This window comes from Thermobia domestica, chromosome 9 (assembly GCF_964235325.1).
Source record: "Thermobia domestica chromosome 9, izTheDome1.hap1.1, whole genome shotgun sequence".
Lineage (NCBI taxonomy): Eukaryota > Metazoa > Arthropoda > Insecta > Zygentoma > Lepismatidae > Thermobia > Thermobia domestica.
This window is the reverse complement of record NC_137462.1, coordinates 120,317,126-120,331,480: the sequence shown is the minus strand read 5'-3', so window position 1 is coordinate 120,331,480 and position 14,355 is coordinate 120,317,126. Positions and strand designations below refer to the sequence as shown.

At 36.3% G+C, this 14,355-nt stretch overlaps 1 protein-coding gene across 3 annotated transcripts in view; it reads left to right on the top strand.

The window, feature by feature from the left end:
• The first annotated feature begins 893 nt into the window (after nt 1-893).
• The window catches only part of LOC145694973 (beta-galactosidase-1-like protein 2), an 89,831-nt gene continuing 76,369 nt past the window's right edge, over nt 894-14,355 (top strand). The window contains exon 1 of one of the 3 annotated variants that reach the window (XM_081771783.1): nt 894-1,159. The gene's annotated coding sequence lies outside the window, so the exon portion shown is untranslated. Of the gene's footprint in view, nt 1,217-1,422; nt 2,133-14,355 lie in introns of those variants that run through there. The other 2 variants (XM_081771786.1, XM_081771784.1) reach the window with 2 other exon arrangements.

The following is a 14,355-nucleotide window of genomic DNA, read 5'->3' as shown; positions in this document are numbered from 1 at the left end:
AAAACCGTTTTTAGGTGAGACATAATATTTCTTACAAGTTGAACATTTTTCAAGCTGAAGAACAAAAACCAGGACAAACAGGCGTCCCGAAAGCCTTTTTCGGGACAATTAATTATTTCGTTGAAAACCGGAACTGTCCCAGAAAACCGAGACGTCTGGCAATCCTACCCTAACCATACGTCTAAACAACCCTGCATAAGGGCGCATGTGTTTAACCGTGCAGCTATAAGAAGTTCTAAAAATAAAGGGCCTTATGCAGACTCTTTCTGACAAGTGATTAGTGCCTTACTAAAGAATTCGACTAACATATGTTTCCTGCAGCAATTAGGCTTTTAGTATTACTCTAATCACACATCAAAACGATTCTGCATAAGGCGGAAAGACAGGTTTTACTGTTCCCCTACCGCGCCATTATCTTCTGGTATGTTCAGAGCAAAGCATGGTTCTCTAAATACGTCAATTGCTTTTGGTTGTGAAAAATTTGTATTCAATAAGCTAACTTTTCTAGCTACGTGAGTGTGTGTGTGAGTTTATGACTGAGTATAACAAACGGTTCTGCAAACTCGAACCTACTTTATGCAGAGTCGTTTTGACGTATGATTAGTGTCATACTGTAGACATGAACACTGCAGGAAACATATTTTAGTCGAGCTCTTTAGTATTGCTTTAATCATCCCTCAGAACGAATCTGCATAAGGCTCGTATTATTTTAACAACCTGTTCTTGCGAACTGGTGTCTACCAGCTGATTAGCATCACTATAAAATGTATATATTTGTTTGTCGCAAACTTATCGCAAATAAAGCTTTGCAACTGTGCGAGTCAATATTTGATTGGGCCTGAAACGGAACGAAAATATGTGGGTTTAGAAAGTGGAAGAGACCCGGTTGATCGCGTTACTCGTTTGCGATGAATGAATTGTTTTGTCGATTGATAATAGGCATTTGTGTAATTTAAAGAAACTGGGTGTTCTGTATATAGAACACTTCAGCTATGAAAAGAGTATAGTATTTTCCGAAAATTGCATTTAAAAAAAATAATAAAATATCAATTACATCTTAATTGTCAAGAATTTGTCTAAAATCGATTCACCCGGCAATCGATTGAGCGAGTTAACTGTTTCTAGCCACATTTGCTAAAGCTAGCACCATTTAAATAATGTAAGAGCATCTATATTAATTTTTTTTATGTGTTTATGTATATTATTGAATTTTAAGGTCAGTCACTGAGAGACTATGATCTGTCAAAGTTATTGTAATATTTGTTATATCAATTCAAAGAAACGTATATCTAGTCTAATTGAAATACTCGTACTGTAGATCTTTGCCTGTAAACTAATAGGCCTGTATTATTATTATTATTATTATTATTATTATTATTATTATTATTATTTAACGAAAGCTTTTTATAAAGGTGCAGTCAATGTAAGGGGCCATAGATTTGTAAAATTTACAGAAGAAATATCTAATGTTTTCAAAACAGCAATGTGTGAGTTATCACGTATATGAGGATATTTCGTATGACACGACTGTTACAAAAATATGTCAATTACAGAGAAAATATCCGAAGTCTATGATGCTTTAAGCCACATAATAGTCCTGAAGAAAGCAATGATACACTAAATTTGTATATGAATCCGGTATGTTAAGTCATGATCTAACAAGGCTGTTCGACAGGAAACGATAAAGCATCTTGTAACATGAACACCTTGCTTACACACCCATAGTCGCTGACGCGTCTGCTTCCTACGGACGTACCCTCGCGCTACAAGCTTCATCTCGTCCTGATTCCATTAAACATATTTTTGCTCTTAATGGCGACTTAGTACAAGTTGGTTTGTGTCGTTTTTATGAAATAGGCCTTTATGCAGACACTGTATATATAACCATAACGTTTAATCCCTTCTAAATTGGGTGTCCACCCCGAAAAGAACGACATATGAATTCACGGACCACCTGCAGTAGACTTCAGATCTGGTAAAAACAGTGCAGTCTTTTTTATTTTTTACGGTTGCACGAGAGGATATTGAAGTCCATTGGGAAGAGTGCAAGCTCGAGTGAGGAAGGCAGGGTAAAGGATTCTGAAGGCACAGAGATGGACATTATGTGAAGTGCAGCAGTGGAACTAAAACGGGTAATTCTACCTGTTGTATTGCGTTGTATTTAATATACCAAATACATGTGCAAATAGCACCTTTGTATAAAACGTGTCAAAAGACATAAACATGATTAATAGAGATTATTGTTATATATAATTAATTGATGATAGTATGCAAAAAGTACTATTTACATGAGTGTCATCAAGTAAAATGATGATAATTGCTATTATCTATTACTCATTATCTGAAACCACTATCTATTATTCATTATCTTCATTTAGAAACTCATTGACAGAGTAAAACGCATCATTTAATGTAATTTTTTGTAGTGCTGCCTTGAACTTATTAATATATTTATTCAGTTTAACAGTTTGAGGTAAATGATCGAATTATTTTAATGATTGTCGATAAGAAACGTTTCCTACATGTTTCCTGTCTACAAGTAGGAACATGTAAATTTTGTGTAAGTCTTGTATTAACTATGTACGGTATATTTACATATTTTCTGATTTTGTTTTATATACATTACATACATTTTAATGGTAGTAATTAGCGATAGTGGTTTGCAGTGAGTTTTTGGATTATTTCATGTTATAGGCTTAGTTCTGAGAATTTTCTTTTGTACTTCAAAAATAATGTGTGATCTTGTAATATAATTCCCCGTAGCATAATTCCATGACTTTATGTGGGTCATTTCACCGAAACTCTCACGATGGTGGTTGCACGACCATTTTTTAAAAATCTGATAATTTTCACACATTTTGGTACATGTTTCGTTAAGGGCCTTCACTACAGCAAAATTAAACTACCGCTAATTTTAAGAGTTCTTTCTGTAGTATCTTCAAAACAAATAAAAAATATTCGAAAAGTAGAAACGTAGTGATCTAGACAATACGATTCTACATGTGATACCGATATCATAACTCATCTATCTGCTTTCTATTTGGAACTGTAGATAGATTTACCATTTTTTGTGGGTTCTGTAAATAGTGGCATACCAAAAGCAGATAGGTGAGTTGTGGTAAAGATATCACGTGCAAAATCGTATTATCTAGTTCACTACGTTTCTGCTTTGCGAATATTTTTATTTGTTTTGAAGATATTACAGAAAACCTCAAAAACTTGAGGTAGTTTAATTTCGCTGTAGTGAAGACCCTTAACACAATGGATGGTTATGGATTCCATTCCGTATGCCCATGATGGCCATATTTCCAATATGGCGAGTGGCAAATCATGTACACGATGAGTCAAACACCAGTGGAAAGGTTATGAAATTACCTTTAAGTTTTAATGTATTGCTCAAAACGTTTTAATACCTCAGTTTCGAAGGCCACAATGCCTTCTGTGAGCATCAACCAAATTGTTATTTTTAAGCCCGGAAAATTCTGAGAAGAAGTTGAGCCAAAAATGTCCTATATGGGTTTCATGTTTGTCTACATACAATGTTAGTTATGTTTTTATAAGGCATCAAATATAACCACAAACTGAATTTGCCCATGTTTGCACGTAAATATATATGGTGGGGAAGTGCGAAAATTATAAAACTTACGCTAAATGAACCATAATGTACTTACGAAAAAAAACAAAAAAAAAAAAAAAAACCCGGAGCTTTAAGATTCGGCAGGTATACAGATTGTAACGTTGAAAATTTACATATAAAATGATGTCAGAATTCAGGTCAGTGCCATGCATTTCTTTCAGCTATAACCAGGATTTGTCCAAGTGGGCCCAGCTCGAAAAAAAAACTGTTTTTTTTTTTTTTTTTTTTTCGTGTTGGACCCACCTTAAAACCCACCTGCGTTTTTAAGCTGTTTCTTAGTATATTGTACAACTAAGGTGATCGCATTGAAAGTGATTTTTATCAGATATTTGACTTTCCTTGGGCGAATCATGCTTTCGCGGTGAGGTATACGTCATTCAACCTTTATAAGACCTTTATAAAGTTCTGAATGAATAAAAAAAAAACCCTACTTTAGCTTGAGAGAATTATACACAAATTAATGTATGGATTATGCTGATAGCCTATTTGAAGTAAAATATGCAATTTTATATTTTAGAAAATGCTATCCGCATACAGTGTTCTCGCCGACTAGGCGACGTCGAGGGACGTTATCCATCATACGTTTGACGGGTTTAAGGCCATAGGTGTTAATACAAGCAATAAATATGTAAAATTATTAGTATTATTTTTTATTACCTTTGATGGTAAAAATAGTATTCTTCAGTAAACTTTGGTTTTCCAAATCAGTAGTTTTGTTCAGTTATTTGTTGATAGTCTTCAAATAAGCATTCTGTAGAATCAACACCAGCAATAGCGTAAAAATTCTTGTCAAATTTAAGAAGCTTAATGCTCGGAGTTCCGAAGACTACGTAATGCTTTTTCAAGTTCTCAATTCAAACTTCGTTGAATTGTTGAAGTTTCGATGTAAAGTAAAGAAAGCTGCATTTTCGAGGGGGGGGGGGGAGGGAAAGAAGTGCTCTGGAAAATCCCGAAATTGAACGCACAAAATATCGGAGGTAATTTCAACAAAACCATTTATTTTACGCTGGAAAATATTTATGCTGTGTAAGACATTTATTTTATAAAACATGTATTATATCTTTATTTTAAATCAATATGTGGTGTTCATATTTGACAGATGTCACTGAGACTCCTAGGATGATTCGATCTACATTTGTTCGTTGGTCTGCCTGTATCACACATACTACAGTTTAAATTTTCAGGGTACAAGCACGAGACATTCTAAATTTGCTGTATAAATTTTCTCGGCGATCCAATGTAAAATATCAAAATGACGGCCATTTTTTTTTTAAACAGCAATGAATAGAAAAAAGTTGCAAGTTGTGACAATGATAATCTTGGAATATAAATCACGTTTTAACACTTTTAGCCCCAAAATATTCAAATATTTTCAAAAAACTCAGTTAAACCGGGAAAAATCCATATGGGCCCAGGTGGGCTGGGCTTTTTTTTTTTTTTTTTTAACTGGTTTTCTTCAAACCCTGACTATAACATACAATACGTGGAAGTGGAACTAAATATGACTGGGACAGTAAAATATCATGTTACTGTAACCGCTTTCCGTATCTGTAACCCTGCTGTTCCACCAACGAGTTCTTTCAGGAGATCTGAACTTACCTTTTAAGACATCAAAGAACGTTTCCAAAAAGGGATTACAGAACTGTTCCCGGATCGCCCTCAAGTCTCAACAATGAGATGAGCATCAAACACCGAGAGGTTCGGATGTCTCGTCTCGAAATCCTCACGAACATTCAGATGATCGGTCAAACCACGGCACACAAAAGTATCATACATACATGCAACAAAAACACGTTAAATAAAATACTATTCTTATTTATTAAATGCGCTATGTGTAAAAAAAAAAAAAAAAAAAAAAAAAAAAAAAAAAAAAAAAAAAAAAATCACAACACTAAACACGGATATAGACGTAAACATTTAACTATTTCCATTAATATACAATTTCACTTCACATTTCACGACGTTATAGCCCTTTACTTTTGTATCACATATGTATGTTGATGAAACTTTATATTTGGGAGTTTACCACAAACACTTTTCTCACACCACTAAATAATGCACGTGAGGTTAACACTGTGTGGTAACACTAAAATAAGTTCTTAGGTGCTGCGAGAAGAATCCGTGAAAAGTTGACCATAGTATACAGATAGTCACAATGTTGAATTGGGACATTGGAGGACCCATTTACTACTTATATGCACTGGGTCTGCGGACCCGGGGCTAGCCCCTAAGCGCTAAGCTAGGCACTAAGTGGGGCTAGCCGCTATACCAGTCCTTGAGCAGTCACTATTCCCTGTTCAGCGTAAGCTCTAAACTCCGATAAACAAAATATTTGTATCCTTCCGCTTGTCACAAATACGATTGGCTAGTGATGTATCACTCCCACTCCCCAGTGGAGCAAATTATACAAGTGCATTTTAACAATACTGTCTCGTGTTGTCCAGATACAGCAGCAGCAGAAAAGAAGGAAAAAAACTCGAAAGATTAAAAAAATATATTTGAATTTCGCTGGTGAACAGTTGCTGCTTAGTGAGTAAAGTTTTACCTTGTTGGTGTTTCACCACAACACTCGCGGAACCGGGATTCATGCCAGCCGTCTTTCAGGCTTGAAAGCAGAACACGCGTCCCCAGTTGAATTGGTGCCATAATTACTGCGCATGCTTAGTGTTTATTGTTTCATTAGCCACACTCGATTGCAGCATTATTAGGTAATCCGTATTATATTTTTGTCATTTATAATAATATAGCAATTTTATATTGAGCTTCATAGTAAAAGTAATAGTCAAATCATATGCACTATTTTGCGGAGGAGTAGAAGCGTCGGTAAGCCAACAGCAAATCAGCGACATTTAGTTTCACGTGGCTTTGTTTATCGCAGTTTAGAGCTTAGACCCAACAGAGTTTAGACGTGTGCCCCTTTATTTAATTCAAATACGAATTCAGCGAACGTGTAGGCTATCTTGACACGCGGAGAAAAACTCCTGGAGTCGAGGTGTTCTAGGTGTGAGCTGGATTGATCGACTGGTCAATGTTGGCGGTTCATTTTAAAGTGTAATCAGATTAAGCCACCTGTATGGATATGCAAATTAAATGTTAAAAGAATTTACGTTAATTCACAGTTTACTGGCCACAATGCAGAGAAACGCGATAACTGACCGTGAAAACTTCTATATAAAAGTGGCTGAACAATATTGCTAGGCTGCAGTCTGGCGAGATTGCAGCTGTCCGTGCTAAGTATTACCTTGAGTGATTGAAGAAAACACTTAATTTAGTTTCAAATAACTATACAACGTAGTCTTTGCATATTAATGAGTAAGGAAGAAACACTGAGAATCCAACTAGAAGAAATACGAATATACATATAGTTCAGATAATGAATGTGGTCTTTGTTACTCGCTAAAATTCTCTCACGGTGAAAAAACGTTTCAGATATATGTATGAGTGAACGATGAAAGACTCTTTTGTTCTCGATTCGTTGGAAAGAAAGTGAATTATTAGCAGTTTCCACCGAAGAAAAGAAATTATTTGCGTCACAAAAATAAAGTATAAATTGAAGAATGGTTTTTGTCTTTCCAAAATAATCAGAGCGTCCACAAAAATTACTTATATAACCTGGTGACGGTTATATTATTAACAAAGTGTGAACAAGAGCAAGTCCTAAAAAGGACGTTGATAGTCAAATAACGGTGTGTTTGGAACAAAAATTCATTGCATAATATTTTTGTAATCCGATAGCTTCTCCCTATGGTGTTATCAGTTCCAAAGGTGTAAGTATTCGCAAAACATGCGACAAAGGTATACTTGTTTTCAAAGCTAAACTAACTTTTCTTATCAGCAGTAAAACTGTCATCTAGTTGTTAGCGGCCACGTGCGGTTTGTCAACCAGTTGGATGTTGCCCGTATTACAAAAGCTTAGCCGCTCTCCCTGTCGCCAGGGTAAACAGTGAAGTCTCAAACTGTTCTTTTTTGAGTGTTGCAAACCAATAAGCAGATAAATAAAACAAGAATAACCATTTAAAATAGGAATAAAATACGTACAGGTCTTACAACAAGTCATTTTCTCTCCTATTAATATAATAATAACAATAATATGAGCCGTTTCGGGCTACTGTGCATTTTCGGTAATGCTCGGAAAATAGAATCGATTCTGGACCGCCCGTTGGACCGATATTGTATTTTTACTCGTATGTATTGGGTTTGCCCGATTGAACCGTATGAATGGGGTTGGCCTGATAACCCCGTTTTTATGAAAACAAGCTTAGTCTGTCATGATTGTAAATGGCGTGTTCTTTCACTTTATTATCGTAACAGAATTTGTTCTAATTATCATGTACAAACTCCTAACGAGTCTATCGGGTCAAATGGGTTTATCAGGTCTAAGGATCGAGTAAACCAAACGCAATGGGTATTGGGCGGGTACTATGTACCCGAAAAGTTCAAGCACTAATTATAGGTTAAAATTACACTTAAGAGATCTAATTGTTTGTATTCACTTTTTTCTTTCTTTTTTTCTTTTTTTAATTAGCTGACCAACGAACTTGCGGATACACAAATATAAATGCTCAAATCTAAATTATTTCATTATATTATTGCAATGAGCATGAACGTGATTCACTATTAGGAGTTAGCGTAATGCACTAATGTTAGTCTTTTATAAATAGAATTATTATTATTATTATTATTCGACAGGCCCGTGAATAATTCTATAATGACAATTTAAACTTTTTATTTTTTAAAAAAAGAAATGGTGTAAAAAGCAAAAGCATTCTATTAAGTATAAAGTTCTTCATATTTATTAATGTATGCGGGTTAACATCTAAATAATAAAGCTATCATTACTAATTTCCTGTGTGAGGGGGCCGCGGTGGCTCAGTGGTAGAGCGTTCACCTCTGGTGCTTGGGGTCCCGGGTTCGAACCCAGCCCCCGCCAAGTGAACTTTGTGGTGGACAAACACCGTGTGCGTGGATTTTCTCGGGGTTCTCCCGTTTCCTCCCACTTTCTTCATTCCACCATTTCATTCATTACTCATCATCACCGTCTCCTTTAGCCTAACCGGCATAAGCGTGGGACGTAAAACTCACAGATTTCATTTCATTTCACTAATTTCCTGTGTGTACTATTCTAGTTCGCAATTTGTCCAGTTTTTATACGCGTGATGCATCAGATTAGGTTTATTAGCAATAATAATAATTAAATTCTTGGCGCAACAGCCCTTAGGAGGCCTGGACTTGTAGCACTGATTCCTGTGGGATGATGTGTTGTCAGCAGATCGGCTATCCTCGCCATTAATGCTGGCTTCATAGACTGCAGTTCGCTACTTTTTTTTTTTTTCTTTGTTTCAAGTGACTTTCCAATTGAGGAGTATGGAAGCAAAACCTCCTAAATCCATTTTTCAGTTTTGTCAGGAAAGTTGAACAATTCTGAAACAAGGGAGTCACTTTGTCTTCGTTCCATGACAAAATTGAAAAAATGGATTTAGCAGGGTTTGCTTCTATTCTCCCGAATTGTCCTCACGACGCTGCATGGTCACACCTATATTTCCTCTGGCCAGACCCGGCACTGCTTAACTTCTCTGATCTCACGGGGAGTGATATTCCAGTGTAGCGTTGGTAATAAAAGAATAAATGCATATTGAAATAGTTTGGAAATTTGCAAGGAAATATAAGGAAGTGCTAAACTGACTCCTTAGAGCTACGGTCTATGACGGATTGTGCCTAAACAATGGCGCAATACAACCATCAGCTACGCACTGAAAATATTTGAGACAGGAAGATCTCGGCTTTTAAACTGTGTTGCTATTCTTTTACGCAGTGCTCGAAGTGGAAGATCTATGAAATATGTCGTGCATACTCCCCCGCTTCTATTTAGAGCATTGTCTTTACGTCACTTATGGAGAAGACATAATGCAAAGGCTTGGATCGGGAGTAAAGAAGTTTTGCTCTTTTCGATAATATTTACATGCTTCCGGACATAATTTACATGAACGTAATTTGTATTTTAAGCTGAACAAGTACGTAGAATAAAATAGCTTTCATATATTGTCCCATGACGTGGGCTGATTGCAAAGCTTAGCAACCGAAATATACGTTATTCAATCACGGTAATACTAACCTATATTAGTGTAAAATCTATGGATCCAGACGGAGGAAACGCAGTACGATGCTACTATGATAACAGTAGTGGGATTAGCCATACTGACAGTTGAAATAAGTTCTATGTGAGTTCGAGCGGCAACGCCGGATTCTAGTTACAAAGAAGAATTTATGGTAGGGACAAGTGAACCCTTAGATCTTGACCTTCGAGGAAAAAATTGGTTATGTTCTGTCGCGTAGTATACCCAGGATGCGTCAGTTGACTTCGCAAATGATGTTCTTGGTCCCGCTGGTTTAAAGAATCGTACCTACGAATCAGTATACTCCAGATTTACATCTTCAACTACTGCCAGCCACCACTGGTGATCGTAAACGCACGCAACGGAGTTCTGGGTATGAAAATCAGAACAGTGGAATCATGTGGGTATTGATGTTATCTGTGCTTCTTGATATTCACTTGAATTTGATGTTGCGTAACATCGCAGTGTACTTGTGCTAAGCGGTACAAATTTGTATTTGACCTAACGTGAGGTACAGGTTTTCATTTGGGAAACCTTCTCTCAAGGGTAGGAGCATTAGCTTGTACAGCTTCCGTAGACATAAATATGTAGTTGATTCCTGTGATACTTTTTTCACGAAAATTGTGCAAATCCTGAGCAGTTATGATCTGTGGTTGTGCATACTCTTTGAAGACGTCAGTGGTAGAGCGTTCACCTCTGGTGCTTGGAGTCCCTGGTTCGAGCCCAGCTCGCGCCAAGTGAACATGTGCGTGGTTTTCTCGAGGTTCTCCCGTTTCCTCCCACTTTATTCATTCCACCATTATGTTTTTCATTTTTTTTATCATCACCGTCTCCTTTAGCCTAGCTGACATAACCGTGAGACATAAAACTGAAAGATTTCATTCTTTTTCTCTTTGAAGACCATCTCTTGACCGTTCTCGTTGGGTTGTACCACCTACATCGTCGCACAGGCCTTTTGCCGTGAGCAGGCGGAAAAAGATTTCATTCAGCAAAGTCAGATTCGTGATGACAGAGGTTTAGTAGTTTTTTTTTTTTAACTGGGCAGATTCCCGTCACTGAAATAAAACAGTTTTTTAACCAGATGGCTTCAGATGGTTTTTGAGTTGCACTGAAATGTATACGCAGCAATAGTGTCGTGTTGTAAATAATCACTTATGATACCTACACTGTGACTGAATAATGTGCGCAATCAGTATCACCGGGGTTGGCTTTACATTTCTTTAAATACGCAGACTGATCTGATATATAGTGATGCTATTTGAGGGCTGACAGTTTCTGTATAAGACCTTCAGTGAATTCACTGGAACTTAAAACAATGTTCGTTGAGGTGGACCTATCTGTACTCACCCACTGTTTAACATTGACAGTTTCATAAATTTCTTCCATTTTAGTAGAGCTCCTTCATGGCTAAGCGGTTAGTGTACGCGCCCTTGGCGTAGGAGACCCGGGTTCGATTCCCGGCGGGAGCTTCGGATTTCGCGTAAATCAGTAGTCCACGTCTCATATAGCCTCGCTGCTGAAGGGGGCCTTAAACACAAATCCACTCAACTGAACTCTTCCATTTCAGTATTAAGTATATCATCAATAATAATTTCTATACCAGAGCAGGTAGAATACACAGCAATTATATTTTCGTACCTATGTATATCACAGTTCTAACAAGTCCTGGGAATCAACATTTAGATATGCACTTATTTTCAGTTATATTTTATGTTTGGTAAGTAACATAAACTCATTTTTGAGATGTCCTATTACAAGTTGGCTCTGCATTTAGTAATGGAAATAAAGATGTAACTACTGATCTGAAGAAATTTTTAAAATGAAGAATATACCTAGTCTAGCCATCAGGGTTGTGACAAACACAGTTTTTTTTTTTTTTTAAAAAAAAAAAGCCCAGCCCAGTGGTTTTTATTGGGTAAAATTGGGTTTTATTGGGCAAAATTGGGTTTTATTAAATTTTATACGTATATTTAAAGCTATATACCATTTAAGCATATATGTTCTACTGTACACATGAAACTATTGAATTTCTTTGCGGGATCACGGTTTTTCCCGTCTGGTGCGGGCTCCTAGTTCGATTCCAGCTTCCGCCAAGTGCGTCTTATGATGGATAAACATCATGTGCATGGGTTTTCTCGGGGCTCTCCCCTTCCCTACCACTTTTGTCATGCCACAATTATTATACATATCATCACAATTCCCTTAAGCCTGGTGAATAATCATGAAACATTGAACTAAACTTTAAAAAAAAAAAAAAAAAAAAAATATGAATCCCGGAAATCCCATACGCGTTTCGTGGGACACACTTTGCCCCATTGACACTCGCTTATATTTCGATTTCTAGAAGGAGGAAGTACACAATTTTCTACAGTAATAAGGAGGTGGATAATTTTACGTAATACAGAATAGGAATGAAGTCCCCTCTTACACTTATGATTCAAATCCCTAAGCCAGCCGCCCTGAGTTTCACTCAAAACACGCCAGGCAAATATCGGAATAATGCTTCAAGTTCAGGAGCCAAAGATAAAAAAGGGCTTTATTGAATGGATATTGTTTTCCAAAAAAAATAAAGTATTTTGTTGAAAATGGATTTTTTTTTCATTTTCAGTTGCCAATTTGGTTTCTTACAATAGATTTTAGGATTAAAGGGGTTTTTTGACATACAATAATTGTATTGTGCTTCACATACTCCATCAGATACGCAAGAATTATTAACCACGATCTTGCCACATGGTTAATTCCACGATCTGATTGACGTTAGTGTTGCGAAGATAGAGGCGAATCTTTGGTAATTTCGTTTTTCAAGTGAAGGGTTCTCGATTTGTAATGAACTGACACGTAGAGAAAGACTTTTTATCTGTTTATATTAATACCCAAGTATGTAACAAAAACAAAGGAAATGTAGCCGCATTACCTACTTTTGATTCCATACTAGCTGAGTGCCCGTTCTTTGCACAGGAAGAATTAAGATCAAGAAAAGGTTTGAGCCTCCTCTTCCCCTTAAGATACGCATGTCAATGGAAGTGTAATAAGATATTCTATTTCTGGCATGAATTTTTAACCCGCTTCTCCCTTAGGAAAGTTACCTCCCTTCCCCTAAGCCCTTTAAGAAACGTTACATGATAATATCTCAGCTTGAGGTAGGTACTACGTTCTAAAACTCATTTCAAACTGTTCAACCATTTCCGGTGACGCGATCACAAACAATAGACATCGTCGATTTAAATGTAAAGAAAGAAGTTATAGAAAACAACCTCGTTCTTCCCTTAAAGTTGAAATTTTCAAAAACAGAAAGGGACGTGTCGCCTTATTTTTAGTGAGGCATTTATATACCGAATTTCATCTTCCTAACTTGATGTGCCCGTTACATACTGTATTTTTTGTACATGAATTTTGAGCTTCCTCTACTCCTTTTCGTAGGATGCGCAGTTGAATCAAAATAATATACGTAAAATCCCAGCTCAGGGTAGATACTAATTATTGTATGTTCAAAAATTCATTTTAAACTGCTTCATCGTTTCCCCGTGTGATGCGATCAGAAACAACAGGTAAAATTGCTTTCAAATTGTGGAAAATATTCCCCTTCCCCAACTCTCAACTCTCAAAAACACTGGGACACTAGTCCACTTGCTTTTAATGGGAAGTTTACATAGAAAATGCCACTTTCCTAACTTGACATAATCGAGAGGTATTAGGATTTTCGCATAGATTTTGACCATCCGCTCTCCCCCATAGAACACGCATTTCAATCAAAGTAACCTGATTAAAAATCTAGTTCGAGGTACGTGATAACTGCATTCAAAATTACTGATAACTGCACTAAGAAGTACAACTAAAGAAAGTTATTATAATTGTATTAAGACGTATTATAATCGTATGTTTTTTTTTTGGGGGGGGGGGGGTTATTGTTTTTTTTTTATGTGGGTTTTATCCAAAAATACCCACTGGGAAATTTTGGGCTGGGGAAAATCAGGGTTGATATGTTTAAAACATGTTTTAAAGGAGGGCTGTTTTATTGTTTGTTTTAAACAAATTGTTTTAAACGTTTTTTTTTTTTATGGTGGTTGGACTGTTTAAAACAACTAAAATATCAGATTGAAGAAGCTAATTTAATTTTCTAACAAACAACCCATTCTCCGCAGGATTTGTGCATGAAGTAAATTACAAGCAGAGTTATATTCTTATTATAACAGCAATTACTGAACGAAATTCTGTACATCAATGTGCGTATAACTAAACCAACAGTAATTCAAGTGAAGTATTTGAACATTTCTTAATTTCCAAGAATAATTGAGGTTAAACACACTATACACTATTCTAAGATCCAAATTCACAAATTCAAAGCTTTAGTATTTTTTGGTCACTATCATTTCCATAATAATGAACAGTTCTCACATCATAAGCTAGAAGAAATACTCTGACAAATACAATACAACTCATAGAAAAGAGCAGTGACTAGCCTACAAGGAGCAAATGACATCTTTTAACTAAACAGTTTTCAAGATACATCTCTATCTGCAAATGGATAGCTAACAGTGATTAGTGTCTACGGCATAAGACAATTAACCTTTAGACGCCCGCCAGGGATTTTAACAAAATGGTAGG